The sequence below is a fragment of the Arvicanthis niloticus genome, chromosome 12 (assembly GCF_011762505.2).
Source record: "Arvicanthis niloticus isolate mArvNil1 chromosome 12, mArvNil1.pat.X, whole genome shotgun sequence".
Lineage (NCBI taxonomy): Eukaryota > Metazoa > Chordata > Mammalia > Rodentia > Muridae > Arvicanthis > Arvicanthis niloticus.
This window is the reverse complement of record NC_047669.1, coordinates 1,799,391-1,812,577: the sequence shown is the minus strand read 5'-3', so window position 1 is coordinate 1,812,577 and position 13,187 is coordinate 1,799,391. Positions and strand designations below refer to the sequence as shown.

At 41.3% G+C, this 13,187-nt stretch overlaps 1 pseudogene; it reads right to left on the bottom strand.

Annotated features, from left to right (window-relative positions):
• Positions 1-6,567: 6,567 nt before the first annotated feature.
• LOC117717959 (sorting nexin-24 pseudogene) lies at positions 6,568-7,175 on the bottom strand (annotated as a pseudogene).
• Between the last annotated feature and the right edge of the window lie 6,012 nt (positions 7,176-13,187).

Genomic DNA, 13,187 nt, shown 5'->3' with positions numbered 1-13,187 from the left:
ACTATGCTGACCTCCAGTTGAACCAGCACCATTTGTTAAAAATGCTGTCTTTTTTCAACTGAATGATTTTAGCTTCTTTGTCAAATATCAAGTGACCATAGGTGTATGGGTTCATTTCTGGGTCTTGAGTTGTATTCCATTGATCTTCCTGCCTGTCATTACCAATACCATGTAGTTTTTTTTTTATCACTGTTGCTCTCTAGTATAGATTGAGGTCAGGGATGGTGATTTCCCCAGAAGTTCTCTTACTATTGAGAATAATTATCACTATCCTGGGCTTTTTGTTACTCCAAATTAATTTGAGAATTGTTCTTTTTTAACTATGAAGAACTGAGTTGGAATTTTGATGGGGATTGCATTGAATCTGTAGATATTTTTTGGCAAGATGGCCATTTTTATTATATTAATCCTGCCAATCCATGAGCATGGGAGATCATTCCATCTTCTGAGATCTTCGATTTCTTTCTTCAGAGACTTGAAGTTCTTATCGTAAAGGTCTTTCACTTGCTTGGTTAGAGTCACACCAAGATATTTTATATTGTTTGTGACTACTGTGAAGAGTGTGGTTTCCCTAATTTCTTTCTCAGCCCACTTATCCTTTGAGTAGAGGAAGGCTGCTGATATGAGTTAATTTTACATGCAGCCATTTTGCATATATATATATATATATATATATATATATATATATATATATACAATATATACAAATAACTCAAGAAGTTAAACTCCAGAGAAACTAATAACCCTATTAAAAATGGGGAACAGAGCTAAACAGAGAATTCTCAAATGACTGAGAGGCACCTCAGTTGGTCTATGGAAATCTCTCTTTTCCTGGCTCTATTTTGTTATGGTATTTCCCTCACCTCATCTCTCCACCATGCAAACCATTGTAAATTTGCAGCAGGTTCTAGTATTGCTCTTGCCATATCTTTCCAGTCTTGGGGGGATTATTTTATTTTTAATAGTCTGAGAAGTCAGGATTAGTTTTTCAAATGGTGAATGCATTCCAAATTTAGTGACACTTTCCTTAAATTTTCTCAGTTCTATCACATCCATGGGTTGCTATTCAAATTCTTGATAACCCTGTGGATAATAACCCTGTGGAGGTCTTTGTTGTATATTAACCTGATAGACTAAAGTTTGTTTTTAATAACTCTTGGTTGACTTTCTCTAGTTTCTTCTGTCTCTACCTAGTATTTTCTTTAATTAAAATTTTAAATTCTTCCCTTAAGGTCTGTGTCCATGCTTCATATCTCTCCTTTTGTCAATCTTCCTCTTCTTTGAGTTTCTATAGTCTCTGTTCAATGTTTTGCCTCCAAAATTTGAATTTTTTCTTATATTGTAACTGATATTTTGGTGTCCATTTTATTTTGATTGATTAATTGTAAAAAGTGATTCTCCAAATCTTGCTTTCATTCCTCATTATTTTTTGTCTGCTGCTCAGTCTGATCTGTAATCTGCTGCATTCTCTGTTCTAACATCTCTTCCAGCTTCTGTCTCCCACCTTCATTTTCATCTTTCGGTCTCTTATTCTGATCTATAATTTCCTGTGTCTTCAATTCTACTGTTTCCTCTAAGCTCTGTTGCCAAGTCATAAGGTTCTCTTTCTGATGTTTATGCTGTTCTATAATTTTCTGTATCTTCTATTCTAAACCCTGCTTCCATAATCTTAGCTTCTCTTTATGTTGTAATTATAATATTACAGCATCTGCCTTATTTAGATTTGTTAGCTTCTATAAATTATCCTCTAGACTTTGTTGCTAAGTATTAAGCTCTGTTCCTTAGACTCACTTATAAACTTCTGTTCTAGCATCTCTTCCAGCTTCTGTCTTCAACCTTCATTCTCCTCTTTTTGTATCACCACTGCCCAGCACCTCAGGAATTCTTATTGCTCAAGATTTTTTTTTGTTTTGTTTTTTGTTTTTGGCTATGTGCAGCCTTTCATATATTTCATATAAATTGTAAAATAGATTTTTCTCTGATTCTCTGAAGAACGGTCCTAGAATATTGACAAGTATTGCATTGAATCTCTACGTTGCTTTTGATTAGGTGGCCATATCCACAGTACCCATTCTTCTAATCCACAAACACTTCCATCTTCTAGGGTCTCCCTCAATTCCCTTCTTCGGTGTTTTAAAGTTTGCATGGTAGGATTCTTTCACTTTCTCTGTTAGGGTTTTCCAAGGTATTTTATTACTTTTGAGGCAGTTGTAAATGGAATTGTTTGTCTCATTCCTTTCTAGGATGTCTATCAAGGTTTCAGGAAAGCGACTGATATTCATGTGTTAATTTTGTGTTCTCCACTTTGCTGAAAGACTTTATTAGCTCTAACAGTTTTCTGGTAGAGTCTTTTAGGTCTCTTATATATAGAATGATACCATATTCAAATAAAGAAGAATTTCTTCTTTTTCTTTATGTAGCTATTTTCTTTCACTTTTTCTATTGCTTCGGGATCAGCTCTTTATTAAATAGAGTGGAGAGAATGGACACCTTTGTTCCTAATTTTAGTCAATGTACTTCAAGATTTTTTGTGTTAGCATGATGCTGGCTGTGAGACTGTCATATTGGACTTTTTGTTTTACATCATGGGAAAAGGAGGACCCTATTTTTGTGGGTGGAGTCCTTTTCTTCACTGTCTATGAAGTATAGTTACTTGAGGACTTATTGGGAAGAAATGGAGAGGAAGGAGAAATAACAAAGGTTAATTTAAAGTGACAATAATCATAGTACTATATATGAAATTATCAAAAAATAAGGAAATAAAGTAGAAATTAAATACAAAACAGAAATTTAGTATATAATACAGAGCATGAAAGCAACAGAACATCGGAGAGGGGCAGAGAAGAAGCCAGTCATTCCCAACACAGCATGACAGCAAATACCAAGGCTATAAGGAAAGGAAGGAAGAACTACAAATTAACCAACCAGACAGAAAAAGAAACAACAAAACCACATAGAGAAAAACTACACCCTTTTCAAGCATAACCTTGAAGTTAAATGGCTTTATCTACCAATTAAAATACACAAATTTAGGATTAGTTTAGAAAAACAAGATCTAATATTAGCTTTTTCCAAGAAAGACACTGATGTTTTTATATCACAAGCTAAGAGACTAACCTAGAAGTTGAACTACGATGCAAAACAGAAGATACAAATAAACTGCTGAAGATCCTCTCAGATCTGGTGTAACCTTCAAATCAAAACTAATCAGGAGTGATAACGTGGATTTCATATGGTATAAAAACACCCATATAGGTCTAGCTTCAGCTTAATGAAAGACTTATATATCCCACTCACATCTAGATGGACCCATCCACCCCCCCCATATTCAGAAAAACCAGCAAAACACCTCAAAGGTAAATTATGAATTGGGCTCTACAAATATCTACAGAGTGAGTATTCTACCTAATGAATACAGAATACACACTCTTCTCAGCAATGCATAGAACTATCTTGAGAATGAGTACTTTGTAGGGCATAAAGCAAACCTTAATAAGTACAAAAGAAAGAAAGATGATAGATAAAGAAAACAATGCCCTACATCCTATCAGATCATTGTAGGCTTAACTTTTTTGCAGCCTATTTTAGTCAACATTTACGTCTTCTCTTGCCCACCACCCACCAGAGGTACTGGAAGAGAAAAGTTATTAGGATATGGGGGAAGTGGACCTGTTTAGTAATAGTTCCTTGGGGGCAAGCTCAAGCTTCTTTGTCAGCAGTTCAGTACTGTAGCAAACACTAAATACAAACCAGCAGCTGCAGTCAGTCCTCTTGGCAGGCAAACACCATGCAGGAAACAGCAGCTATAAATCAACCCTGAAGACACTGCAAGGCTTGCTAACTTGGCCTAGACTGCTGAGGTGGCAATGAACCTTAGGAACCTCATGAGGAGTTCTTTGGCAAGTTTCTCCCAATGGTGGTGTTACCCCAAGTGGAATTCAACATGTAAGGTGAACCAATACATGTGTGTCGCTAGCAAAGAATAGTGAGGTGGAACAAACCAAACCAATGCTCAGTCTCCCACTCTCTGTGGGGTCAAATTTAGACTCCTTCATCATGTGTCCTTCCATGTGTTTGCTATAGCAAAACATCCTTTCACTTGTGTCTGCTTCAGGAAAACATTCTTTTTTCTTTTCTTTTTAAACTTTTGTTTGTTTTTATTTAACTCAAACTAGCTAGTAACATAAAACCATTTTTAAAAGTATGTCTAGCATCTCACTAGTTTCTTTTTAAATAACACTTGGTTACTTTATTTCCAACATGTGATTACACAATTCATCATAAAAATGTTATTTTTAAAATTTTACAGCAGCTGTTCAATATGTAGGTTTAGATTCTAATAAAAATTGATGACATAATATTTTAATTGTAAATATTTTATCCCACATTTAAACTATGAAAATTCATAACCATAAGTGAAAGATGATCATCTGTGTGACATCCAGTGGAGAGACAGCATGGAGCATCTAACTTACTTTAATCCATACATGATATCAGTGAAGAGAAACCTGAACAAGCAGACAGAGCCTGTGATAGTGGCGTGGGTGTCACCATTAAGGAAACCCTGCCACAATCTGTCTGCTCCTATAGTGGGCACTGTGACCTCATGTCCCACTCCTACGGGACAAGAATTTTGCAGTGATATTAGTATTTAGAGTACATGTGGGAAGCAGCTCCGTTCTCACCATTACAAGGTGGCGCTTGGCATAGGCATTGCTTGAGAGAAAAGACAACTCCATACATGGAGTTGTATGCACTGAGAGGTGTGGTTACCCGATCACCCCACCTCGCATCATTGAGAATGGCCAATCTCCAGTGACTTTGTGGCAGCTGCTGATAGGATTAAGGCAATGCTTATAAGGGGCTGCGGGAGCTGGGGAGAAAGGAGACAAGAGAAGAGAAAAAAGAGAAGAAGTGTGCTGTACAGGGATAGCTGAATAAACCGCTTGAAGAAGAACATGGTTGCCATTGCCTTATTTCGCAGGTTGGACGTGGGTAGCGACAAGTACATACTTTCCATATGGAACGGCTGCTGGAACTTCGCCAGGGGTATCAAGTGGTCTTCAGAGGAGTACTCATACTTTCTAATCCTAGAGAGAAAAAAATGAAGGAGGACAGACTTCCAATATGACTTTCTAGAGTGCTCTTAAGGGTGGTCCCAACATCCCATTTCATCTTAAGCACTGATGCTGGAAACTAATCTGTAGGTGGGAGGCATCTCCACTGTAATGGAAATGAAAATGCATTCTACTGTCAGTATAACTGAATTTTCAGTCTGGCACAGTGGGTTCCAGGATACTCTTCAGGTTTCCACACTCCAGAATACAGTATCCCCCCGCTGAGATTACTCTCATGGCGCAAAGATGAGCGTGTCCAAGGTCTGAACCCAAGTTGCTCACTGTCAGCATGACGCAGGATACAATTTCCAATTAGCAAATAGTGCAACTGAACCAGAGGCTGGCTGGACCAGAGGCTGGCTGGACCAGAGGCTGGCTGGACCAGAGGCTGGCTGGACCAGAGGCTGGCTGGGCCAGAGGCTGGCTGGACCAGAGGCTGGCTGGACCAGAGGCTGGCTGGACCAGAGGCTGGCTGGATCAGAGGCTGGCTGGACCAGAGGCTGGCTGGATCAGACGTTGGCTGGATCACCAGAGGCTGGCTGGATCAGAGGCTGGCTGGATCATCAGAGGCTGGCTGGATCAGAGGCTGGCTGGACCAGAGGCTGGCTGGACCAGAGGCTGGCTGGATCAGAGGCTGGCTGGATCAGACGCTGGCTGGATCAGAGGCTGGCTGGACCAGAGGCTGGCTGGATCAGAGGCTGGCTGGACCAGAGGCTGGCTGGATCAGAGGCTGGCTGGACCAGAGGCTGGCTGGATCAGAGGCTGGCTGGACCAGAGGCTGGCTGGACCAGAGGCTGGCTGGACTAGAGGCTGGCTGGATCATCAGAGGCTGGCTGGACCAGAGGCTGGCTGGACCAGAGGCTGGCTGGATCAGAGGCTGGCTGGATCAGACGCTGGCTGGACCAGAGGCTGGCTGGACCAGAGGCTGGCTGGACCAGAGGCTGGCTGGATCATCAGAGGCTGGCTGGATCAGAGGCTGGCTGGACCAGAGGCTGGCTGGATCAGAGGCTGGCTGGACCAGAGGCTGGCTGGATCAGAGGCTGGCTGGACCAGAGGCTGGCTGGATCAGACGCTGGCTGGATCATCAGAGGCTGGCTGGACCAGAGGCTGGCTGGATCAGAGGCTGGCTGGACCAGAGGCTGGCTGGATCAGACGCTGGCTGGATCACCAGAGGCTGGCTGGACCAGAGGCTGGCTGGACCAGAGGCTGGCTGGACCAGAGGCTGGCTGGATCAGACGCTGGCTGGATCAGAGGCTGGCTCTGTTCTGTGATACTCGGCACTCTCGGTAATCTACTGTGGCCTCTTTTTTCCTGATTTCTCTTGTAATCTCCCTTTCACCTATCAAATAATTGATCTTAAACTGACCCCACCCTGGTTCAGTTTCTAATTTTAAAAGCAGCATTCTAATAGAAATGTCCCTGTTTCAAAGGAAGCTAGGACTGAATTTTTCTACAAGCTAGAGCTATTGGGTCTTGTAGATTCGGTTAACTTGGTAGAGATATCGATTTTCTTGCCATTGGCACTGACACTTGCTTCAGCTTCTTCTAGCTGTGTAGGGTTTCTACTGGGCTGCAGGTAAGAGAAAAATATCCCATGAAGAGCTCCTTTGATGACCACATTTGGAAAATCATTGGCTACAGGCAAGACGTATGGACCCCCAAGGAACAACAACTTGACTTTTCGGATTCTGTCTCATCAAAAGATCCACAGCTTTCTGCAAAAGGTAGAGAGAGCAAGTGTCTTACATTGAGGAAATTGAGGAACAGTTTAGGGAGCTCTTCATGTTCCAAAATGATGGCCTGTAAATATGTTTCCAGGCCTTGCTGCTGTTGTTCCATATTAGAGTGGGACATTGGGGACCCAGTTCTGAGGTGTTTAGAAGGGATTTCTGGGGTCTTTATACATTTCTTAAGCTTTTTGTGCAAGGCATGGAATTTGCTGTACCATTTCTCAACAAAATGTTTTCTTCCATTCATTAGCTCTTCTATTTTAAACACTGTGTAGCCGCGCTCCAAATTGCTGTCCACGTGGCAAAAGGACTGCATGTAGACTTCCATGGCCAGGGCGGGGCTGCAGTACTCACAGCTCTGCCTCACTGCATAGGCAGTCCACCTCTGGCTCTCCTCCTGGCAGGTACAGAGTAATCGTTCCTGGGACTGGTAATAAAGAAACACAAAAAGAATCTTTAGCATGGCAGACAACACCGTATTGTCTCTTATTAAGGTGTGTTTTTCTTTATTCCACACCCCAAGGAAATTCATTTGTATTATGCATTGACGAATTAACACATAATATAGTTAGTAAATATAATGGCATCATTTTGAGGTCAGTAGTATTATGTCCCCATTGTCTCCCCAGGGTTCCTTGATGTCTCCCTAAGTTATCTGCTTCCTCTTCCTCTTGAAACATCTCCTCTTGATGGGTTGTTGTCTCCATTCAGACACGTTTGTCTGGTAACCTCTGGGATGCTGTCCTAGTCAGATGCGTCAGAGTGGGAGCCATCTGGGACTTCATTCATTTTTCTGGGAAGATAAAAGCATAACTTCTCCTAATGTTAGACTACTGAACCATTTCCATGGATTAGTTTCTAGATATTTCCTATTAACATATATCTTAGGCTGTGTCTCCTTTAGGGCAAAATGCTTTTGAGCAACCAAAAAAGCATTATTTTTTAAAATGGAAAAAAATAGTTAGAATGGCTAAATGTAGCATAATATGTAGGATTTAGGTGGGGTACATAACCAACCCCCTTTTAAATTTGCCCCTTAAAGATTTCATGGTGTTCCACAATAGCTTGACCCTGTGGATTATAAAGGATTCCAGTAACATGATTGTCTATAAATTGTAAAATTCTGGAAAGGAATTCTCAAAGGAAAAGATAGATGCCAGTGAATTATTAATGACATCTGACCTTGTTTCACTGCTGTGAGTAGAAGCAACAATCATATTAGAAATTGTTACATTAATGTATTTCAAATGTTCAAATTCTGAGATATGAGTAATATCTGTCAAATAGCATTAGCATTCAAAACCTGAGCATTAATTCTGCCAGTAGATGGCAGTGGTGAGAGAGAATAATTAAAAAATGAAGAAGGTCATTTTGAGAGGCCCAAAAAGAAAGCATTAGTGAATGTTAATGAACCTGGCAAATGAGAATAAACGTGAAAATGAGTTATGAAAAAAATGTTGAATTCATTGTTGTATAGACATCTGAAGGGAGAGAAATAATTGTGAGATGACATGAGTGGTGGGTTGGGTTTAAGTTTTGGAGTTTCTAAATGTAAAACAGTTTGAGTACAATATGCAGAGTCAGGTAAAATATTCAAAGAATGAGAAACACCTAACAAAAGCTGATTGATTACAGTGAGTTCAGTATTGAGCTGTATAACCAGGGGTGGGTACAAATTTCTCAGTCTGTCTGTCTGTCTGTCTGTCTGTCTGTCTGTCTATCTGTCTGTATCTCATGTGGAGGGTGTGGAATTTGTATACAAAGTATAAGCTCCTTGTCTTTTTGAAGAGAGCAATATCTATAGGATTTTTAGATATAATTTTAGGTAACATCCATGGGGTATTGTCAAAAGTATTAAAAGGAGATCTTTAGGATAATAGTTATTTATAGATCTTGAGTACTATGCTAATGCTACCTACCAATCATTGGTGTGGAAAAATAATAAACATGCATTTATTTAATATGAATAGCACAATGATTTCTGCAGGCTCTTTATCAGTAAGTTAAGACATTATTATATTATAAATCTATAATTTCTTATAAATGTAGAGTTACGGATTTTTGCAGAGAATTATGATATGCATACATGTTTATAATACCATTACCTTGTTGATATATAACTTCAGTAGGTGATGAGGAGGAAGAAAGGATAAGTAATTAATAACAAAATAAAGGATTAATTTTGTGAGCTACCACTTCAGCAGCAGCATTATTTAATAAGCTAAAACTCATATGCTTCTTATGGAGTTTAATCAAAAATCTCCAGAAAGAGATTAAAGATCAGAGTTAAGTCTTTAGTAGTTACAGGCAGATGAAGATGTACATAGTTGATGTAGTTCAAATATTTTGGTAAGTGGTTGAAGGTCATTGTTTGGAAAATTCCAAGTGGAGATGATGATGGCAAATTTGTTTTTTAGTAATAGTGTATCCTGAATAATTATAAGTTAATTGCTTTGTACTTTATCCAGAGGTATGTTAAATTTTTCTTTTGCAGTTTATTTAGTATAAAAATTAAACACTCATTTAAGTTATCATTAAGATTAGTTGAGCTGGAGAGGATAATGTCATTTACACTATGAATAATTAGTACCTTCAGAAATTTATTCAGTACTGGCTGTAATGCCTTATGTACATTATATTGGCATATATAGGAACTGGTTTTCATTCCTTGTGGGAAATCCTTCCATTGATATTGAGTCATTGGCTGTTGATTGTTTAAAGTAGGAACAGCGTCCCAGTCCCACAGGGCATTGAACTGGGATCAGAAGACCTGGAGGACAGGGGACACAAAGAACAGCAGTTTGTCTATAGTCTGATAAAACCAATGATTTTAATTTTTTCACACAGGGTTATGTACACATAGAGGCAGGCTGTGGGGAAGGGGTTGACGCAGGAGTGTAGGTGTTCTCAGGGGGAGTACAGATATCTTCCAGAACAGGGTTTTGGCTGGGTGAAGAAGCAGGGAACAAGTCATTATGAGTCTGTCTATGATTCAATTTGTTCTTATCTAAGCTGGCACCTTCCACCAAGGCTACCTATCCACAAGGTCTATGACTACCTGTTCCCATCCAGGCTGGTAGTTTTCCACCAAGGCTGTCTGCCTACAAGATCCACAGCTATCTGTTCTAGGGTTAGTGCTTTCCCACAGAGACCAAGACTTTGTGTTAGCAGGCATGTATGTCTTACTTAAGCCCGTGGCTGATTTTAGGCCTTCAGTGTATAAGCAAGGCTGCTCCTGACAGAACAGAGAATGAAACTTGTTTCTTACCATTAGGATGTAAGGGAATAGAGAAAAAGCAGTCTTTTAAGTTAATAGTGTAACGTCCTACAGGAATCAGTAGGAACAAGGAGCTCTTCTAGGTAACCTTTGCTGTTTTCTTTCTTAACCAAATATTTTGTATGTGTATAATGTATGTACATGTATATATGGTTGAATATATGTGGGTACACTGTGTGCATGTGTGCGTGCGTGTGTGTGTGTGTGTGTGCACATGTGCATATGGAGGTCCAAAGCTGACTTCTGAAGTTGTTAGGAGCCGCGGTGAGCATGACAACATTCGCCATTACAAGATGGCACGGGCATCCTGTGCTCCCACAAGTAAACAACTAACTACGCAGGTGCAAAAGGCAAAAGCGCGCCAAGCCACTGGCCATCCCGGGGTGATGAGTGAACAGCCAATCAGAAGTGAACACACCACTCTAGGGTACATATAGACGTGCCTTTCCCAGGCTTGGGGTCTTCCGCTTCTGCTGATATAAGAATAAAGCCTCATTGTAGTAACTACCCAAACACTGCCTCACGTATCTCTTTCGCGGGTGAAGAGGACTCGAAAGGGGTGCGGAATATCTGGTGCTGAAACCCGGGAATTTCAAGGTGCCACAGAGACCCCCTGAGATTCGGGGAGGGTTAAAAGACTACAGGATCGAGGTACGTCTCTGAGAGATATGTTTGGGGTGGAAGCCTTCGTTGCTGGCAGATTTTCACCCATTGCCGCCGCTGCACTAGTTGGCCTCTTGCTTGTGTTGTTTTTGCTTTTAGCTTATTTGTGTTGTGAGGATCCAGCTCACAGCACAGCTATTAGTGCAAGTCAAGAGGTTTCAAGAAAGGTCCACTCCAGTGTATCAGAAACAGAGCATGTTAGCCGGCATCAGGCCAAGGATCCTGGTGAAAAAGATAAGGCCAAGGAGCCTGGAAAGGAGAAGCAGGCAAAAAAGCCTGGGCAACAGAGACAGGCCAAGGAGCCTGGTCAAAGAAAAGAGTACTCAAAAGGAACAGGGGCCACTGCAGGGCCTGTTAAGAATAAGGACTCTTCACCGGCTAGTGAAGAGAGAGTGGAGGTCAAAAGGACCCCCCTTTACCCCATTAAGGAGCTTGCCACCATAGACTGTAGCAGCTCCAAAGAAGATCTAACACAAGGAGAAGAAGAAAGCCTAGAGGAAGAGGCAGCCGCCTATGAACAAAACAGATATGGACCAAAAAATAACCGTCCTGAGATAAGACTAAGAAAGACCTTGAGTCCCTCGGCCCTGCCCTTGCCTCCGGCCTACGCCCTGGGCAGCATCTCTAATTCATTTCTCAGCCCAGGAGATCAGAGACAGCTACAGCTGGCATTTCCGGTCTTTGAAGGGGCACAGGGAGCCCGTGTTCATGCCCCAGTAGAGTATAGACAGGTCAAAGAATTAGCTGAGGCAGTACGTGCATATGGAATTGGGGCTAATTTTACCGTATCCCAAGTGGAGAGATTAAGTGCAGCTGCTATAACGCCAGGAGACTGGCAGGACACAGTGAAGACGGTACTTACCAATATGGGCCAATATTTGGAATGGAAAGTGCTCTGGCAAGAGCAGTTACAAGCAAAAGCCAGAGCTAATGCAAGCATTGAGGGTCAACAATTATGGACTTTTGACATGCTGGCAGGAGTTGGCGCACATGCCAATGACCAGACCGCTCACCCTTGGCAGGTATATGCACAAATAGCGACAGCTTCTGTTAAGGCCTGGAAGTCTCTCCCCAGGCAAGAAAGGAGTAAACTTTATTTGTCCAAAATAACTCAGGGGACCAGTGAGTCCTTCTCTGACTTTGTGGCCCGTATGACTGAGGCAGCTGGCAGAATCTTTGGGGATTTCAGATCCCAAAAATTTCAGAAATTGGCTCTTTTCTAGGAACTGTTATTTGTCCAGAAAAAATAGTTCCTCAAAAATTAGAGATTCGCAGAGACCATTTACATACTTTGAATGATTTTCAGAAATTATTAAGTGATATAAATTGGTTAAGACCATTTTTAAAAATTCCCTCGGCTGAGCTGAAACCTTTATTTGATATTTTGGAAGGGGATGCTCATATTTCCTCACTGAGGGCCTTAACACCGGCTGCGAGCCGTGCTCTACAAGTAGTAGAAAATGCTTTACAAGATGCCCAGTTGAAACGCATAGATGAAACCAAAACTTTTGATTTATGTGTTTTCAAAATTAGATGCTTACCCACTGCTGCATTATGGCAAGAGGGGCCTTTGTTATGGATTCATCCCAATGCTTCTCCCGCAAAGATTATTGAATGGTATCCAGATTCAGTTGCTCAGCTTACCCTTCGTGGGCTAAAAGCAGCCATTACCCATTTTGGAAGGGAGCCTAAGGTTTTGATAGTGCCTTATACTGCCCATCAAGTCCAAATATTAACGGCGACCTCTGATGTTTGGGCAGAGCCAAATAGTCGCATCTGTGCATTGATGGCTCTTAAATCATGTAAAAGTCTCCACTTTCTGGATTTCTTTTTAATGACAAATATGGGTGTATTCCAGGGAGAGGTAGAAGGTTCTAGATGACCGAGCTGCACTTGTTCTTTAATTAGTTTTGTAGCAGCTTCCAATTTTTCAGAGGATAGGGACCACTGAGGAACCCACACGGCCTCCTCTGTGAGCCAGGGTATGGGCATAGAACCCTCAATGGCAACTAGGGAAAACCCAGGCCTTGTCTTCCTGTGTTTGATTCTTGTGAGACAGGATCTAACCTTCCTTGTTTGTTCCTACCAAGACCCTTCCTTTCTTTAAATCCCATTCTCTTTATGATGTTTATAGCTTGTGGGGAGTACTCACTGGTCAGAACTAGCCCTAGGTCTTGTAAGATGTCTCTTCCCCAGAGATTGACAGGGAGAGGAAGAACATAAGGTATAAAACTTCCTGTTTGACCTTCTGGTGCCTGCCAAGTCAACGAGTGAGAACTGACTGCGGGGCTGGCCTCATGTTCCAATCCTTGTGTAACAGGCCATGCCTTAGGCCACCAATTAGAAGAAATAATACTTTTATCCGCTCCCAAGTCCAGAATTCCAGTAAAGTTCTTCCCC